This window comes from Sorex araneus, chromosome X (genome assembly GCF_027595985.1).
Source record: "Sorex araneus isolate mSorAra2 chromosome X, mSorAra2.pri, whole genome shotgun sequence".
Taxonomy (NCBI): Eukaryota; Metazoa; Chordata; class Mammalia; order Eulipotyphla; family Soricidae; genus Sorex; species Sorex araneus.
This window is the reverse complement of record NC_073313.1, coordinates 332,696,221-332,715,914: the sequence shown is the minus strand read 5'-3', so window position 1 is coordinate 332,715,914 and position 19,694 is coordinate 332,696,221.

Sequence of the window (19,694 nt, the reverse complement as noted above, 5' to 3'; positions counted from 1 at the left end):
GGTGATAAAATTTGTAGCTTGGTCTGTAAAGCACTGGGTTTGATTTATGCACAGCAGAGACAACATCAAAAAAAGTTTAAGTCTAAAGGACTTAATGATCAAACAGAGGCCAATTCAAGGCCAATACTTCTTAGGTAGAGGAGGAAGCCAGGATTTCCAGAAGAGTCATTGCCCAAGGGCAGAGCTAGAGAATCGCAGGGACAGTCAGGAGAGACTGCACGAGGTAAAGCAGTTGCCTTGCATGTGCTGTAGTGGCTGCAACACTGGGTCAAATCCTTGTATAGTCCCTGAACACAGAGCCAGAAATAGTGCCTGAATAATGGGGAGGAGAGGCAAGGGGAGGGGAGGGGAAAGGAGGGGAGAGGAGGGGAGTGGAGGAGAGAAGAAGAAAAGTTTCTTCCATAGAGGCAATCTGGGCAGGGAAACTGAGGATAGGGTGGTGGGAAATGAGCACTGGTGAAGGGATGTGTACTGGAACATTGTATGACTGAAACCCGACCTTGAACGACTTTGTGTCTGTGTATCTCACTGTGATTCAATTAAAAAGAAAATAGTGCCTGAGCACTGCTGGGTGTGCCTCACCCCCACTCCACCCTTCAAAAAAGAGAGAAAGAAAAATAACAGAAACAGTCAAGACTGCCCTACTTCCAGTTGGGGTAGAGAAGGGACCACTAAGTCAGTGATGGTTGGAGGGATGGCTCGGGATGGGAAACTTGTGCTGAAAGTAGACTAAGGACCAAACACAATGGCCACTCAGTATCTGTATTGCAAACCATGATGCCCAAAAGTAGAGAGAGAGAGAGAATAAGGAGGAAGGGTCTGCCACAGAGGCAGGGAGAGGGGTGGGGTGGGGGTGGCAGGAGGGATACTGGGGACATTGGTGGTGGAAAATGCTCACTGGTGAAGGGATGGGTGTTTGATCATTGTATGACTGGAACTCAATCATGAAAGCTTTGTAGCTGTATCTCACAGGGATTCAATAATAAAAAAAAAAAAATTAAAACAAAAAAGACTGCCCTACTTGGATCTTCCTCTCTTCCATCACTTTTACTTCTTACTACTATTTTGTCCCTTGGTGTTCATAAGCATAAAAATGCCTTCTAAATGCCAATATTTTTGTAGCCTAATTTTATCTCTGATACCAAGGAGTGTGATAAAGTTTATAGCTCAGAAACTTGTGGTTCAGAAAATATTCTGTGAGGCAAAAGATGGGGTGAACAAATCTGATAAAGGGACAATTGCCCAGGTCATAGAGATAGCACTGTGGGTTGAGCACATGTTTTGCATGCAGGAGGCCCAGGTTAGAACCCTGGCTTTGTTATATAATGAATGAAGTTATTTGTTATGATTTGCTAAAATATTATATATTTTGAAGGCAGCATCCATGTACTTTTTGCCCAAGGAAGGGCTAAAAGTTTGTAAGAGTCAGACCCTAAAAGTTTAAGAGGGCCGGAGCGATAGCACAGCGGGTAGGGCGTTTGCCTTGCACGCGGCCGACCCGGGTTCGATCCCCGGCATCCCATATGGTCCCCCAAGCACCGCCAGGAGTAATTCCTGAGTGCAAAGCCAGGAGTAACCCCTGAGCATCGCTGGGTGTGGCCCAAAAAGCAAAAAAATAATAATAATAAAATAAAAAATAATAAAAGTTTAAGAATAGTTGTCTGTGGTGGCTGTGTAAATCCCTGAGACCTGAGGTGAATCCCTAACAGACTCCGGGATTTACAACCTCCTGTGCCGATAAGGGATGGCTAAGAGCATGCCCTGACCCTGAGCTATGCAGAGACAGTTTGCTCCTGTGTGAAGCACAGCTGTAACTGAAGGGAAACTTTCTTTTTTTTTTTTTTGAAACTTTCTTGATGTATGTCTGTAAACCATACCTTGTTTTAAACATAAGTAAAAACTGTAGTTAGGGGCCTGAGCAATAATACAGTGGGTAGGGCGCTTGCGTTGCACGTAGCCAACCTGGGTTCAATCCCTGACACCCCATATCACTGTCTAAACACCACCAGGAGTGATCCTTAAATGCAGAGCCAGAAATAAGGCCTGAGTGCTGCTGGGTGTGGCCCCCAAACAAACAAAGGTGTAATCATTGCATGCTGTACAAACATGGACCATAGAACTTCAGTTAAACCGTGAAGTCTTCTTGGCTTTCAACCATTAGACTGAACATTTTAGAGGCAGAGAACTGAGTCTTAATCACCTTTGCATTTCCTGTACCTAGAATAGCGCCTGGAATCTCAGGTGCTTTCTAAGAGCTTATGGGGTGAGAGAATTGATGAATAAGTGGGTGAATACTCTTCTGTTTTGTTCTGATCACTCCTGGCAGGCTCAGAAACTTGTGGTTCAGAAAATATTCTGTGAGGCAAAAGATGGGAACCATATGGGGTGCCAAGGATTGAAACTGGGTCAGCTGTGTCTGCCTGGTATACTTTCACTCCTGCCCCAGGTGAATTCATATAATCCCAAACTGTTAAATTTCTGTTGTTTGGCCCTAGTAAACTGACTCTTAAATGAAAATGACAGTGTTCATGGGCATGGTTGAATTTAAAACACTTTTTATTTAGGGGCTGGAGCGATAGCCCAGTGGGTAGGGCGTTTGCCTTGCATGCAGCCGACCCGGGTTCGATTCCCAGCATCCCATATCGTCCTCTGAGCACTGCCAGGGGTGATTCCTGAGTGCAGAGTCAGGAGTAACCCCTGAGCATCGCCAGGTGTGACCCAAAAAGAAAAAAAAAATTTTATTTAAAAAATTACTTTTTAGGGGGTCACACATGTCAGTGCTGGAGGTCTAGGTGTTGTCAAGGATCAAACTCAGAGCCTTAAACAAACAAGGAATATGCTCATAGGCAATATTATAAACATGCAAAATAGGGTCTTCCACTTTATGCAGTAATGCCAGTACCCCAGCTTTGTCAGATACTTAGAGCAAAATTTTTTTTTTTCCTTAGAGCAAATTTTATCTAAGACTCTTTGTTTAGGATGGGACCCTGTCTGTTCAGAATGTAGGGAACCATCACCAACCGAATTCCTTAACCCAGTTTAAGATCCTGCGGTTCCATGTTCCTTATTTATTTATTTATTTATTTATTATGGCTTTTGGGGTCACACCCAGAAATGTTCAGGGGTTACTCCTGGCTCTGTACTCAGGAATCACTCCTGGCAGTGCTGGGAAACCATATGGGAAGCAAGGGATTGAATCCAGGTCGGCCGTGTGCAAGGCAAACACTACCCACTGTACTATCCCTCTGGCCCCATGGTCCTTAGTTTTAAATTTAATTTAATTTAATATTTTTAGTGAAGCAAGAAAGCTTTTACTGAAACTTATTTATAAAGATGTAGGGATGGTTGGAAGACTGCTTCAAGTGCTGGGGGAGGGGGGGAAGCAGTTGGAATAGAGAAGGGACCACTATAAAAAAGATATTCGGAAGTGATCACTCTGTTAAGAACTGCGTGCTGAAAGTAGGTAAAGGGAGAAAGATGATAACCTCTCAGTACCTGTGTTGCAAACCATAATGCCCAAAAGGATAGGAGTAGGGGAGAGCAGGGGGAGGGAGAGAGAGGGGGGGAGGGGAAGAGACAGAGACAGAGACAGAGAGACAGAGAGAGAGAGAGAGAGAGAGAAGGAAAAGTGCCTGCCATAGAGATAGGCTGGGGAAGAGGGGTGGTGGGAGGGAAACTGGGCTCATTGGTGGTGGGAAATGGACCCTGGTGGAGGGAGGGTTATTGGATCATTGTGTGACTGAAACCTGATCATGAACAGCTTTGTAACTGTGTATCTCATGGTGACCAGATTAAGAAAAATATATATATATTTTTTTTTTAAAAAGAAAGATGTAAAAAAAAAAAAAAAGAAAGAAAGATGTATGGGGCTGGAGCAATAGTACAGGAGGTAGGGGGTTTGCCTTGCACGCAATCGACCAATTGACCAGGGTTCGATTCCCAGCATCCCATATGGTCCCCTGAGCACCGCCCTGAGTGCAGAGCCAGGATTAACCCCTGTGCATCATTGGGTGTGACCCAAAAAGCAAAAAAAAAAAAAAAAGGAAGAAAGAAAGATGTGGGGAGAAAGTGAGAAGCAGCTGTTTGAGTGAGAACACAGGCTTCTCCAGAGTGGAAATAAACTAGCAAAGAGAAAGATGGAGACAAGAAAGTGAGATACATGTCCAAGGGAGAACTCAGGCTAGAAAAGCAAGCCAATTTTATTTTTTTGTTGTTGTTTGTTTATTTTGGTTTGGAGGCCACACCCAGTGATGCTCAGTGGATGCTTCTGGTTGTGCTCCACACTCAGGAATTACTCCTGGCAGTGCTTGGGGGAACGTGGAATGTCAGGGATCAAACCTGAGTTGGCTGCGTACAAGGCAAATGTCCTACTGGCTGTACTATCTCTCTGGTCCCAGCACATCAATTTAGATTTTTTATTTAAAAAATTACTTTTTTAGGGGGTCACACGTGTCAGTGCTGGAAGCCTAGGTGTTGTCAAGGACTAAACTCAGAGCTCTTGCACAAATAAGGCATATGCTCGCTACCATCTGAGCTCTCTCTCTCATCTTCATGTTCTTTTTCCTTTTTAAATTCTTGTAGTACTCCTGAAGGTTCTCAGGTGGTGGTGTTCAGGGAGTTATTCAGTTCCAGGGATCAAACCAGGTTGCCCACATGCAAATCATTTACATGTACTCAACCCATAGAGAGGAGAGGACTGTATTCAGTTGAAGCTTAAATGGAAGGAAGGGAAGGGCAAGGAAGCTGGGGCATGGCGTTTCCTCAAGTAGGATGCCTGGGAAGCTGAAAAACCATCTCCATATATACATATATATATATATATTTTTTTTTTTAAACTAGAGGCATGGGTGAATATTTTGCACTGGGTTTAAGGCATGCAAGCGGTAAGACAAAGGGTTTGGTGAAGAACAGGATGTTTGAAAAGATTTTCTTCTGTATATCCTGGTGCATATCCTGGGTCTATTCTCCTGACATTCTACACAGGGGCTGATTTGCTTTTGTTATTTTTTTATTTTGGTAGTGCCATACCCATTGGTGCTCAGGGCCTACTCTTGGCTCTGCACTCAGGGATTACTCCTGAGAGGTCTCAGGGTAGCATATACGGTGCTGGCTATCAATTGTGGGTTGGCCAATGAATCAGCCATGTGCTAAACAAGTCCCTACCAGCTCTACTAGCTCTCTGACCCCCCCTATTCTCTCTGTCTCTCTCTGTCTCTCTGTCTCTCTGTCTCTGTCTCTCTCTCTGTCTCTCTGTCTCTCTCTCTCTCTTAATCTTTCTGGGTCCACCTGGTGATGCTCAGGAATTGCTCTTGGCAATTACTGAGTGCAATTCCTGCACTCAGGAACTACCTCTGGCAGTGTTCAAGGGACCATATGGGATGCTGGGGATCGAACCCGGGTCAGCCTAGGCAAACGTCCTAGCCAACTCCAGCCCCCTATTCTCTTTCTAATCACCCTTTCCCCACCTGTCCCTTTATCACACTACCTGCTTTTAAGCTCTCCTTTGTGAGCTGAAGGATTTCTAAGATTCTCCAGGAGGCAACCTGGCAGTTCCCATCTGTCATTAGAGAGTTCCTCAGTAGTAGAGCTGTGTTCCAAGGCTGGGTGTCCTGACAGGAAATGTGAGTAAGATAAACCTCTTCTTCCTGCTGGTGTATTTTGTGTGGATTTGAGGAAGCTGCTGCCGCCATAGCTTCTCGCTGCTTCTGCCAGTCTGTGGTGTTCATTACCCTCTGACTGGTTGGGTTTTTCCTCTGAGAGTAAGCCAGCACAGAATGAACCTCATGGTGCATTCCTGGTGACGCTGTTGGGTCTAGTAGGGAGTGGGGTCGGCTGTCTCCATGGAGCCTTCGATCATGTTACAGCACATTAGTGGTACTCAGTAACCAGCATTGTAGCCCAGCACCCTCCAAGGGAGGTGTATGGTCTGGTTGATTTTATGTATTTGAATCTGTGCCATATTCAACAGCATTAAGAAAAAGTATGACTTGCTTTTAGACTCATATTTGATTTTTTTTAAAGTTAGTTTTTGGGGCTCCACACACAGCTGTGCTCAGGGCTTACTCCTGGCTCTGTGTTCAGGGGTCACTCCTGGCAGGGGTCCATATGAGGTGCCAGGAATTGAACCCAGGTCTATTGATTGTAGGTCAGTGCCTTACTCACTGTACTACCCCTCTAGTCCCTAGATTCCCCTTTGATTTAAGTAAAACCTTTCACTGAACATACCTGGCATACATCTTAAATTCCCTGCATATTAGCCAAGGAATTCGAGCTAATGAAAGCTGAGAAGTATGACACCGTTGTGATTAAATTCACACCATAAAAGGCTACATTACCTAGAGTTTGAACTCTGGCTATGATCTTTGCAATATAAAAAACTGTTTTTCCAAAACCTTAAAAAAAGGGCAAGAAAGGGTGAAAACCATCCTATAAATTATATTCCCGAGACACATCATAAAAATGTCTACAGTTCAGGGATATAGCTGATATGTTGCTATTGGAATTAAAGACCAAAACAAATGAGTCCAGACACATTAAAAAAATTTATTATACTTTAGGTAAAATGGTTATAAATAGCAGTGCTGGGGTGCCAGAGGTAGTACCCAGGTTGGTCATGTACAAGGCCCTAGAGTCCAGACACATTTATGAGCTGATCAGATGGGATTCTTAGGGACTGAGGGCAGAAGCCAGGTCTTTGTTCCTTTGCCCAGAACAGGGCCTCAAACAGTCATGGATGCATAGGAGATAGTGATTTAACGATCCCTGAATTGCTAAGGTGAAACTTGGAGTTGTCTGTGCTGGAGTCTCCACACGCTCACAGAGGTTCGAGAGCTGGTACTTTATGAAGGCTGTCTGTCACTCTGAACTGATTGGGTGGACAGTGTGAAACTAGGGATGGTGTTTGTGTTTGTTTTCGGGCCAAGACCCAGCTATGCTCAGGTTTAATTCTGGCTCTGTGCTCAGGAACCACTCTTGGTGGGCTTGAGGGACTATAAGGGCCGGAGGGATCGAACCCTGAGTGGGTCCCATGCAAGGCAAGTGCCCTACCCGCTGTGCTATGCTCTGGACCCTGTGCTTTTTGTTTGTTTTTCTGGACCACACTCAGCATTGCCCAAGGCTCACTCCAGGCTTTTTAATAAGGGACCATACGAAGGGTTGAATCTAGTGTTTCAGGTGTTCTCCTTCAAGGCAAAGTGCACAACCCCTTAACGCTCTGTCTAGCCTGGGGATTGTTTATTATTTTTTATTTTTTGGTTTTGAGCCCATCTGGCAGTGCTCAGGGATTACTTCTGGCTCCGCACTCAGAAATTACTCCTGGTAGTGTTCAGGGACCATATGGAATGCCAGGGATAGAACCTGGGTCTACCGTGTGCAAGGCAAGTGCTCCTGCCCGCTGGCTATCACTCCATCCCCTGGGGGTTTTAAAACCAAATTTACTCTGCCAAATTTTATAACTGGAATGTTCTGCTTTGGGTCAGACAAAATGACCTCTCTAATCTGAGGGTTGTAGACGTAAGGAAATACACTTTTATTTTTTAATTTTTTTAAGACACTGAGATGTGTGGGACTGGGGAACTAGTATATCAGGTACATAGCTGAGCCAGGTGTGATTCTGGGTACCACGTATACTTTCCTGAACATCACCAGTAGTCATCCCTGAGTGAGAACCTTGAGTAGAGCTGAGTGTTACCCCAAGACCCGGAAGGCAAGGTAAGGAAGTCCTTCTTTCGGGTGAGGAAGTCAGACTGCAAACCTTGCCTGAGAGGATGACGCAGACTAACGGAGAGAAGGGAAACCAGAACCATGCGACACGTTTTGCAGTTTTGCAGAGCTTTACAGGTTCTGCAGGAAAAGAAGGAGAGTAAAGGGCAGGAAAGGATTGGTTAACAGCTGGCTCCAGAAACGCTGACAGGTGGTTTTGTCTACTGGTTTTGTTTTTCTAAGTCAGGGAAAAAGAAAGAGGGTGTGCTTGGTGGGGCAGAAGTCCTGTCTGTGCTCACCAGTCAGGCCCCTGGAAGGCTCCAGGGGCTGCTGCTCTGTGTCCCACGGGAAACTGACTCAGATTGTCCTCCAAGGATGTCTAAAGGGTATGGGAAGGGGAAGGACAGGAGGGTTTTATTTGTTCGTTTGTTTTTGTATTTTATTTGTATTGTGCCTCCCTGGGCTGCTAAGTGTTCTCACCTACCACTCTTTTTTTCTTTGACTTTTAGGCCACACCCGACAGTGCTCAGGGATCACTCCTGGTGGAGCTGGGTAACCATATGTGTGTTAGATTGAACCTAGCTTGGCCATGTGTAAGGCAAGCACCCTACCCGCTATACTTTCACTCTCTTTTATTTATTTTTTAAATGTCTTTTTCCAAGAAGGCTGTGTTTCTAGGTTTCAGAGATTAGGACTGGATACGTTGGGCGGGGTGGGGAGGGGGGGAGGAAGGCTAGTTTTGTTTTATAGCCACATTTAGAGGTGTGAAGCCTGGTGGTATCCAGGAAACAATGTAATCCCAGGGGTCAAACCCGGGATTCCCGCATGCAAAACATGTACTCAGGGGCTGGATTGATAGCACAGTGGGTAAGGCATTTGCCTTGCACAAGGCAGACCCAGGTTCGCTTCCCAGCATCCTATATGGTCACCTGAGCACCGCCAGGGGTAATTCCTGAGTGCATGAGCCAGGAGTAACCCCTGTGCATCGCCAGGTGTGACCCAAAAAGCAATCACTGTATCACTGTCATCCCGTTGCTCATCGATTTTCTTTTTTTTTTTGCTTTTTGGGTCACACCCAGCAATGCTCAGGGGTTACTCCTGGCTTTGCACTCAGGAATTACTCCTGGCAGTGCTTGGGGGACCATATGGGATGCCGGGGATCGAACCCGGGTCGGTCATGTGCAAGGCAAACGCCCTACCCGATGTGCTATCACTCCATTACTAAAAAATAAAAAACATGGCCTGGAACAATAGCACAGCGGGTAGGGCGTTTGCCTTGCACGCAGCCGACCCGGGTTCGATTCCCAGCATCCCATATGGTCCCCTGAGCACCGCCAGGGGTAATTCCTGAGTGCAGAGCTAGGAGTGACCCCTGTGCATCATCGGGTGTGACCCAAAACAACAACAACAACAACAACAACAACAAAACCCTTAAACTTAATTTAAAACCTGACTTCCCCCTTCCCTGTGTTGCTGTTGCCATGAGCAGGAGGGTGCACGGCTCCCGTGCAGAAGCCACACTCCTTCTGTTGTGGTACATGTTTGGTTGCCGTGCTCACTAGGGGTTGTGGAACTTAAACAGCTTTTAGTTGAGGTTCTCACTGGGGGTCCCAGCCCTTTAGTGTTGGTGTTGACATGTGCCTGTCTGGGGTGCAGCTGGACATAGCTCAGGTGCCAGGATGACAGACAGTCGAGCTCCTAGGATTCAGCGCAATACAGGGAGGCACCAGGGATCGAACTTGGGATCTTACACTGGCAATCAGGACGTCTAAGCCACTGAGCTGGTCCTTGGGCCCCCCTCTGCTTCTTTTATGACTTAGATTCCAGCAAAGGAGACCCCTACTCAAAAATGTATACTTTAGAGGGCCCCCTTTGTCTCTTAAAAATAAGGTATCTGGAGCATTCATGGAAGTCTCTAATACTTAGGATCTGCTATCCAGTGCTTCCCCAGTCCCAAGAAAAAATTTATATTTATCACGATTTAAAAATAATTCTTGCACATATGCATCATAAGTCCATTTAGGGAAAACTCGTTTATATAGATTCATTAGCACTGTGTCCTGAGACTTGAGCTTCCCATCAAAACTGCACTTCATGTGGCCATGAGTACCTACAGGTTCTCTGATGTGTCCCCTTCAGCCCCATTTTGTTCTCAGTTCCACTGGTTTAAACCACAACACATCATCTCTGTTGAAGAACGTGTCGCATACTACTGCCATCTTAGTAAAAATTTTGAAAGGATGACCACTGAAGACAACTCTCTTGATGACCATTCTGTCTGGATCTACTGATAATAGATGGCCCGTGGCAATGAGACTGTGCATTCCATCATTATTCTGTTTGAAAAGCAGTACAGATGCAGGAGGAAAAGTGATTGGGGCATACACTGTTACAGCCAGGGCCATGTCAGCAGTCAGGACCCTCTGCAGCGTGCTGAGAGAACAAAGGCGAGGCTCGGGGGCGTCGGAACCCACAGTGGAAGATCAGCTCCTCTTTGGCTTCCACAGGTTCAGTGTTGCCAGGATGCCGGCTCGCCGCCATATTCAGTACTGACATCTGACAACTTCATCCCAGTACCTTGGGTGAAATGTGAGGTTTCTTCAACAGTGCCTGAAGTGGACATGGAGTAATGGATTAAATGGGATTCTATCATTGTTATTAGTTGGCACTCTGGCTTATGGGTACCTAAGTGGGTACCTACAGACTGTGTTTGGACAAAGTTTGTGTTTTGTACTTTATCCTATAGTTAGAGTAGAACTGTCCCTTTTTGCAAAATAATACTTTATGACCTTGACAAGGTGTTTCAGATTAGTACAGATATTTTTCTGTTGCTATCACATGAAAAAGAAAGAAAAACTTACTTAAAAGTTTTACTGAACTCTCTATCTAGAGTAAGGTTTTGAAAGCTGTTAAGCAGAGAAGATAGGAAGTTGATTGTGACTAGAAAATAAGTTGCAGGTGTCTTAACATTGAATCCTACCAATTTGCAAGTGTCTTAACATTGAATCCCATCTCTGGTTTTATATTTTCAATTAAACAGAAACAGATTGATAAGGAAAAAAAATTATTCTTGGAGCCAGAGAAGTTATGCTTGGAGAACACAGCCAGCCTGGCTCAATTCTCGGCATCCCACATAGTCCCCAAGCCTTGCCAGATGTGGTCCTTGAGCAGAGAGCCAGGAGTAAGCCCTGAGCACCACCAGGTTTGGCCCCCCTCTCCAAAAAATAAAAAAATTGTCCTTGTCTTTACCTTATTATTTACTACATTGCTAGTCTGTCAACAGAACATGCAACACGTATAAATGTAATAAAAGTCAGCCAATTTGGTATTTGGAAAACTCTCAGCTATATAAAAGTTTCACTCATATTTAAAGAAACCGTAGTTTGAGGGCTAGAAAGACAGTTCAAGAGGAAAGACATTTGGGTTGTATGTGACTGCTTCGTCCACCCAGGTTAAAATCCCTGCCAGCAGTGTAGTTTCCTGAGCACCACCAGGGGTCATTCCTGAGCACAGAGCCGGAAATAGTCCCTGAGCACTGCAGGATGTGACCTAAACACCACCACTTCCAGTAAAATCTCCCCAAAAAAAACAAAACAACAACAAAAGTTTGCTAATATCCTGTACTCTTGGGTCCCCCTCCCTCCCTCCTCTTTCTTTTCTTTCTTTCTTTCTTTCTTTCTTTCTTTCTTTCTTTCTTTCTTTCTTTCTTTCTTTCTTTCTTTCTTTCTTTCTTTCTTTCTTTCTTTCTTTCTTTCTTTCTTTCTTTCTTTCTTTCTTTCTCCCTCTCTTTCTCTCTCTCTCCCTTTCTTTCTTCTATTCTTTCTTTCTTGTTTTTGCTTTGGAGCCACACCCTGCAATACTCAGGGGTTACTCCTGGCTCTACACTCAGGAATTATTCCTGGCAGTGCCTGGGGGACCACATGGGATGCCGGAGATTTTTCCCGGTTGCCATGAGCAAGACAAGCACCCTATCTGCTGTACTATCTCTCTGCCCCCAAAGGCCCCTAATTTCTTATCATTTGCCTAAACAATGAGATTTGTGTTTTATTTATTACTTTTGCTTATAATTTTGAGGAGTCACACCTAGTGGTGCTCAAGATTTACTCCTAGCTCTGCACTCAGGAATCACTCCTGGCAGGGCTCAGGAGACCATATGGGGTGCTGGGTATTAAACCCAGGTCGGCTGCAAGCAATGCAAACACGCTATCCATTGCTTTATCACTCTGACCCATTTTATTTTATTATTACTATCAAATTTTGGTTGGGGGCCACACCTGGCCATGCTTTGGAGGCTACTTCTGGCTCTCCACTTAGGGATTGTTCAGGAGACAGTGAAGGATTGGGGACCGAACTCAAGACCTCCACATGCAATGTGTCAACTCCTGCTCCTTTCAACCATCTGCCTGGCCCCAGTGTGTTGGTTTCTTTTAATGCTGAATTTCTAGAGGATGAGGGAGGCAGGGAACACCCACATAAAAAAATCTGGCTTTTCATGGATTGGGGAAGATTAAGGCAGCACTTTAAAGTATCCTGGTAGGGCGTTTGCCTTGCACTCGGCCAACCTGGGTTCAAATCCCAGCATCCCATATGTTCCCCTGAGCACTGCCAGAAGCAATTCCTGAGTGCAAAGCCAGGAGTAACCCCTGTACATTGCCGGGTGTGACCCAAAAAGAAAAAAATAATAATAAAATAAAGTATCCTCAACAATGGTCTCATATATTAGTACTGTTTTCTAAACTGGCAGGAAGTTGTAGGTTTTCCTTCTAACTCAGGAGCCTGGAAGTGAACTTGAAAAGCTGGGAGGGGCAATAAAACAGGATTGAAGGAAGGGAAGAGCCAAGGTTTAAGACCTCCCTCTCTGCTCCCACTCCTTATCAGTCATCATATCTACCATACCTTTTCCCAGTGAGCCCCTGGGCTGGGAACTTTCTAGTAGTGCAGGCGGGAGTTAGAAGGGGGACAACTGGGTGAGAATGACCCGCCAGTCACAAAGGACCTCTGGCTGTCAGCTCCTCTCAGAGCTTAGCCTGTGTGGGCGCCACCAAGCCTGGCTGGGCTCAGGACCTGATTTGTTAACTGCGAGTAGATGAGCTCTCTGGAGGCTGCCTCATTAGCTCAGCTCTCTGACACCAGTGTCTGTGCAGAGATAATATTGTGATCGCCTCACCAGTGGTTTTTTTTTTTTCACTGTTTCCTGTTACCATGTGACTGTCCCTCTTGAGAGGCTGCCGAGTGAGGCATCTTTCACCGTAGAGCAGAGTGCAGAAAACAGAAGGCGCAGGACTCAAATCAGTCTGATTAAGTAGCTTTTCTCCACACTACATCAGGTTTCCCAGTACCAGGAAAAGCAGGATGCCTCAGGCAGGGTCCCAGACATCTTTGTGGGTCTGCACGGGTCCCTCAGGTGTCTCCATGCCTAAGGGAGCGCAGCCATGAACAGCAAATCAAAAACACAGGAGAGCAAGCAACTGCACGGGCAATGAGGTCTTTTGTTTGTTTTTACTCCACACTCTGCAGTGCTCAAGGATCATTTCTGATGGTGCAAGGCAAATAAGTGCCTTAAACCCTGTTTTATTTTTCAGGTCTGCAAAAGAAATGAGCTTCTTTTATTTAAAAAGGGCCCCAATTTCATTTCACACTAGGTCCAGCAAAATATTTTATCTACAAGCAGATAAAACATTCCTGAAGGAGTCAGCTCTAAGTCCAGAAATATTTTGTGGCCATTGTGGCTTAAGTAAGAATGTTAGTTAGCCCTACTCAAATTTGGAATTATGTGGGGGCTATTCAAGCCACATGAAATGTCAACATTAAGGCTAAGAAAATGCTAGTAAAACAAATGTGAAGTGACTGCACGTGATAAGGAAAAAATAAAACTTGCTAGAAGGTATTTTTTTGGCTGTTCAATTTCACTTGAAAGAAGGAAAAGGTGAGGAGAAAACACTGTCTAGTTCCTCCCTGAGACAAAAACTAAACTTGTTTCTCCTGATCATCTGGCTAAGATTTGGTGGTCAAACCTTCAGAATATCTTAATTTAAAAGAGAGCTGATTTCCTCACATTGGCTTCAATATTAGGTGCCACCAAATTCTGTTTTGTTTTGGTTTTGATTTTTGTGCCGCATCCAGTGACGCTCAGGGCTCACTCCTTGGGCTTTTTTGCATCACACCTGATGATGCTCAGGAGTTACCCCTGACTCTGCACTCAGGACTTACTCCTGAGTGTTCCTGGGGTGAACCCTGGTTGACCATGCAAGGCAAATGCACTACCTACTGCTCTGGCCCCTCAGGGATCACGCCTCTGTGCTCAGGAATTACTCCTGGGGGACCATATGAGGTGATAGGGATCGAACCCAGGTTGGCTGTGTGCAAGGCAAGTGCCCTACCCTCTGTACTGTCTCTCCAGCCCACCAAATTCTGGTTGTTTCCAGTCTGCTACTCAACAATATCACGTTTTATTTGTATTTGATTCCTAAAAAGTAACTTATTACAAAATGAACTTCCTGTTTGTTTGTTTTTTGTTTTTTTTTTTAACTACTGGACATTTATCTCTTTTTAAGTTCCTGTTTATATTCTTCATTTTCTGATTTATTTGTAAGCATTTCCTACATATCAAGAATAGAACATTTTTGAGCTGGAGAGGTGCTATGGTGGGTAGGGCGTTTGCCTTGTATATGGCTGACCCAGGTTCAATCCCTGGCATCCCATTGGGTCCTTTGAGCACCATAGGAGTAGTTCTTGACTACAGAGCTAGGAGCCAGCTCTTAACATCACTTGGTGTGGTCCCCAAACAAAAAAAGAGCAACATTTTATTTTATTTAGTTATTTAAAAAAACATTTTATTTATTAAAAAAATTTTTTTTTTCTTTTTGGGTCAATGCTCAGGGGCTATTCCTGGCCCAAGAATAGCAACATTTTAATTACCAAATGTGTTGTAAATAGTTTATGGATTTTCCAAGGTTGTTCATTGTCTCTTTTTGGGGGGGCTGGGGGTGGAGCATACCTAGCTGTGCTAGGGCTTTTTTCTGACTCTGCACTCAGGGCTCATTCCTGCCAGGCTCCGGACACTATAGAGGATGTAGCACTCTCTCTCTTGTCCCACTGTTCATCGATTTGCTCGAGTGGGCACCAGTAACATCTCCATTGTGAGACTTGTTACTGTTTATGGCATATTGAATATGCCACGGGAAGTTTGCTAGGCTCTGCTGTGCGGGCAGGACACTCTCGTTAGCTTGCCGGGCTCTCTGAGAGGGACGGAGGAATCGAACTTGGGTTGGCCGCGTGTAAGGCAAACTCCCTACCCACTGTGCTATCGCTCCAGTCCATAGAGGATGCCAGGGATTAACCCCAGGTCTGCCGTGTGCAAGGCAGGCACCTTACCTGTTGTACTATATCTCTACTCCCCTGTTGTCTGTTTTGGCACTATTTCTAGCAGTTCTCAGGGATCACCTCCAGTGGGTTTGGGGGACCATGTAGTACACCAGGGCTCAAATGTGGGAGTCCCATAAGCAAAACATGACATCCTATTAACCTTGGCAGCCCTTGTCTATTGTCTTTTTTTTTTTTTTTTTTTGGCTTTTTGGGTCACACCCGGTGATGCTCAGGGCTGACTCCTGGCTCTGCACTCAGGAATCACTCCTGGCGGTGCTCGGGGGACCATATGGGATGCTGGGAATTGAACCCGGGCCAGCCGAGTGCAAGGCAAACACCCTACCCGCTCTGCTGTTGCTCCAGTCCCCCTTGTCCATTGTCTTTTAATTTTGTCAATCAGGCCTATCTCCAAGTTACATCAACTGAGGCGAATGAATGATATCACACTAACGGTGATACTGAAATGTTATTACTTCAATTTAATAATCACCAGTGTTCACCTAATTTACCACTAACAACCACCAGCACTTACTGAGAATGTACTAAATGCTTCATGTACTATTAATCCTCATAATTACCTTATGGAGCTGGTACTGTTAGTTCTAGTCTATAGATGAAGAAGCTGATAAGAGAGAGTAATTTGTCCAATTACACAGCCATAGTCTTGTCTGGGGGCCTCAGCTGGGGTGTTCGAGGCTACTTTGGGGCTCCGTGCATAGGGGGTGGGGCAGTGCTAGGGACAGATCCCAGGCTCTAAAGCAGTTGCGCTCTCTCCAGTCTGGGACATGCTCTTGACTCGAGACCTGACCCGAGGTCCCAGCTTCCAAGTCTGCGCTGTCCAGGCCAGTCGCCATACACAGATTGCTACTGGGCACTTGAAACGTGGCCCTGCCCGATCTCATAGTACGGGCAGTATCTGCTAACTTTTAGGGAGGGGGGTTCAGGCCACACCTACAGTGCTCAGGCCTATTCCCAGTTCTGTTTGGGGGTCACTGCTGGTGATGCTTGGAACCCGGGTAGTGCTGAGGATTGAACCAGGATCAGCAACTGAGGCAAGTCCCTAACTCTTGGCATTCTATTAACATAGATTGATTACTTGCTGAAATAATATTTTGAGCACATTAGTAAACTATTGGTTTCTGTCTTTAAAAATGTGATTCCTAGGGGCTGGAGAGATAGCACAACGGGTAATGCGTTTGCCTTGCACGCGGCCAACCTGGGTTCGATCCCCGGCATCCCATATGGTCCCCCAAGCATCGCCAGGAGTAATTCCTGAGTGCAAAGCCAGGAGTAACCCCTGAGCATCGCTGGGTGTGACCCAAAAAGCAAAAAAAAAAAAAAAATGTGATTCCTAGGGGCTGGAGAGATAGCACATCGGGTAATGCGTTTGCCTTGCACACGGCCAACCCGGGTTCGATTCCCAGCATCCCATATGGTCCCCTGAGCACTGCCAGGAGTAATTCCTGAGTGCAGAGCCAGGAGTAACCCCTGTGCATCGCCGGGTGTGACCCAAAAAGCAAAAAAAAAAAAAGTGATTCCTAGGTCTGGAGACACAGTATAGGGATCAGGGGGCTTGCCTTACATATAGCCGACCCCCTTTGGCCCCCAGAACGGCGTGGTTCCCCAAGCATCACCAGCAGTAGCCCCTGAGCACCACTGGCTGTGGCCCAAGCCCTCACTGCCCCACCCCGCAAACAAAGGTTATTAGAAAATTTCAAATATGAATCACATTATATTTCTGTTGATAAGTCCTAATTGCTTTCTCTACTTCTCCGTCACTTGAAGAAGACATCCTTGTAGGCCCTGCCATCTTTTGCTGTTACATCACACCGTGAGCCTCTCTAAAATGTGTTATTCTTGTTTAGAATGTTGTTTGCGGGGGCCACACGTGGAGGTATTACTCCTGGTTCTGTCCTCCGGGATCACTAGTAGGCTCAGAGGACCACCTGGGTCAGCCATGCGCAAGGCAAGTGCCTTATCAGCTCTACCCCTCAAAGGGGTTTTTAAACTAAAACTCCCGTTGCTTTACTGAATTAAAATCATCACTTACTTGAATATTGTCTGTTCTCTCCATTCTTGCTTATATGTGGTTTCACTTAGGATGGGTTTGCAATATTTGCCATCAATGTCGCTAGATATTGGACAGTATGTGGCCGTCAGGACCCCACCAAGTGGGGACGTGCAGATAACCCAGGAGGGTGATGCGTACCCATCAGGGCGTCCTATGCAGATGCCTGGGGATGGTGGTTGCATAACCCTGTGACCGTCCCCCAAACCGCGGGAATCGTGCATCTAAAATGGTGAAGTTTTGTTATGTACCTTTTGCCTCAGTAAAAAAAGCAAATGAAGTTCTTCTCAGACCCTCCCCCACATGGATGGCTTGTAAAAATGCCAGACTCAGCAAACCCAAGAAGCAAAAATAGTGTCAGGAGCCCATCAGGTTAAGGTTTCTAGAGCGGGCACCTTCAAAGACAGACACATCAAGCAGATCACAAGCTTTGCGGGCGAAGGAAGGAGCGAAAACAAAAGGCGGGGCGGGGAGCGGTGGGAGGGGGGTTGGATGAGGGGAGCGGAAAGCAAATGGCTGCTTGGAGGACAGGCGGAGTGGGGAGAAGGGACCTAGGCGGCCCGGTGGCGGCCAGCGGCACCAGGGCCGCGGCCGGTGCCTTTGTCTGCGCGGCAGCTGCGCGGGGCACGGGGCGCGCGCGATGGGGCGCGGTGGGGTGCAAGGCGCGCGCGATGGGGCGCGATGGGGTGCAAGGCGCGCGCGATGGGGCGCGGGGTGCGCACGGTGTGCGCGTTGGGGCGCGGGGCGCGCGCGATGGGGCGCGATGGGGCGCGAGGCCTCGGGCGCGAAGGGGCGCGGGGCGGGCGGCTCCCGGGCTCGCGGGCTCCGGGGCTCGGCCGCCCGCGCCTGCCCTTTCGCCCAGCGCTGGCGGCGCGCCGGCGCCTCCCTTCCCCCACCTTCCTCTAACAAAGCGCCGAGGAAGCCTGCGCCGCGCCAGACGCCCGCATGGACGTCCCGGAACTGGAAGTCCGCGGCCAGCCGGCCTGCGGGTCCCAGATCGTAATCGCCAAGCTAGGGCCTAGGTGGTGGCCTGTTTTTAGTTTTTGCACTTGTTCCTTCTACGCTTGTAAGTATCGATGAGGGTCCCCCCCCGCCCACCCCCGCCCCACCTTCTGCCTTCCTCAACCCCTCAACCCCCCCGCCCCCTCCACGCTCCCATTTTTAATAACTATATATTTTGGTGATTCTCGGCCCCCAGCCTGTGTCGTATTTCTTTCACCCCTCCCTTCTCTCCTGCAAACAGCTCCCCCTCCCCCATCCCTTTCTTCTTTTGCTCTTAACGGCATCCTATAATAAAAGCCCGTCTACATTTTGCTTTTCTGGAGCAACGTGGAACAGCAGATCCCCGCAGGGAGTCGGTCTGGTATGGCTGTGATACCAGTGCTGGAGTGAAAGCACCGAAGGTCGTTTTAAAATTCGGTTGCCCGGGCCCTCCTTTGTTTCCCGTGCTTTAACCCCCTGAAAGGTGCTTCCAGGAATACGCGAGCAAGCGGCCTGGCCCGGCCGGGGGTCGCTTTAACCCGCCGCGGCCCGCGAGCCGGCCCTCCCCCTGCCGCGTGCGTCGCCGCTCGTGCCCGGCCTCCTTGTCCCCGTCCGCAGCGGCACCATCTCCAGCCTGCTGCTCTACCCTGGGCCCTTTCTGCGCCGCGGGAGACCTCGCAGACGCTGCCCACTCCCGGTTTCACCCCTCCACCCCCACGCCGCACAGTTTCGATTTCATTTTCCAACGGTGCCTAAGTCTAACCCCATCTTCAGGAACCAAGAACCAGACACTTCCTGTGTATGTCCTTAAATTTCTCCTACGACTTGAAAAACTAACACTTTCGAAAAGTATTTTTATCCGGGGGCAGGGGGGCGGGGCAGAGAGAGTACATTCGGTAGGGTGCTTGCCTTGCTGCTGTGACCTGGGTTGGATCCCTGGCTCCACGTGTGGTCCCCTGAGCAGGGGGGTTGGGGGGGTGGGTGATCTTTAGTGCCAGGAGTGATCCCTGAGCACCAGGAGTGATTCCTAAGCATGTAAATCCAGAATTAGTCCTGAGCACCACCAGGTATGGCTTCACACACCCCCCCCCCAAAAACAAACAAATCAGAAAATATTTAGCTGGGGACAAAGATCTAGTACAGGAGTAAGGCATTTGTCTTGCTTGAGGCTACCCGAGTTCCATCCCCTGACGCTGCTTATGGTCTTCTGAGCACTTCCAGGAGTAACCTCAGAACATCACTGCATATGGCCCCCAAACCAAGTAAAATAGTATTTTGCTGTTGGAAGATAGTCTGAGAGACAGTATAGTGGATAAGGCAAAGCCTTGTGCTTCACAAGCAGCAGACCCAATTCACCCCTCACACCACCCCTGAGACCATCTATGATCCCCAGCCCTGCCAGGGGGGCACAGAGCCAGGAGTAAGCCCTGAGCTCTGCCTCATGTGGCCCTCAAACCCAAGCCCTTAGCTACAGCTGATTGATTGTTCAATGCTTATAATCCAAAGGTGAGGCAGCTGATCCCTGTCAGGTAACCACGCAGTATCCTCCCCCTAAACCGAGATTGAGTCCACTTTCTTG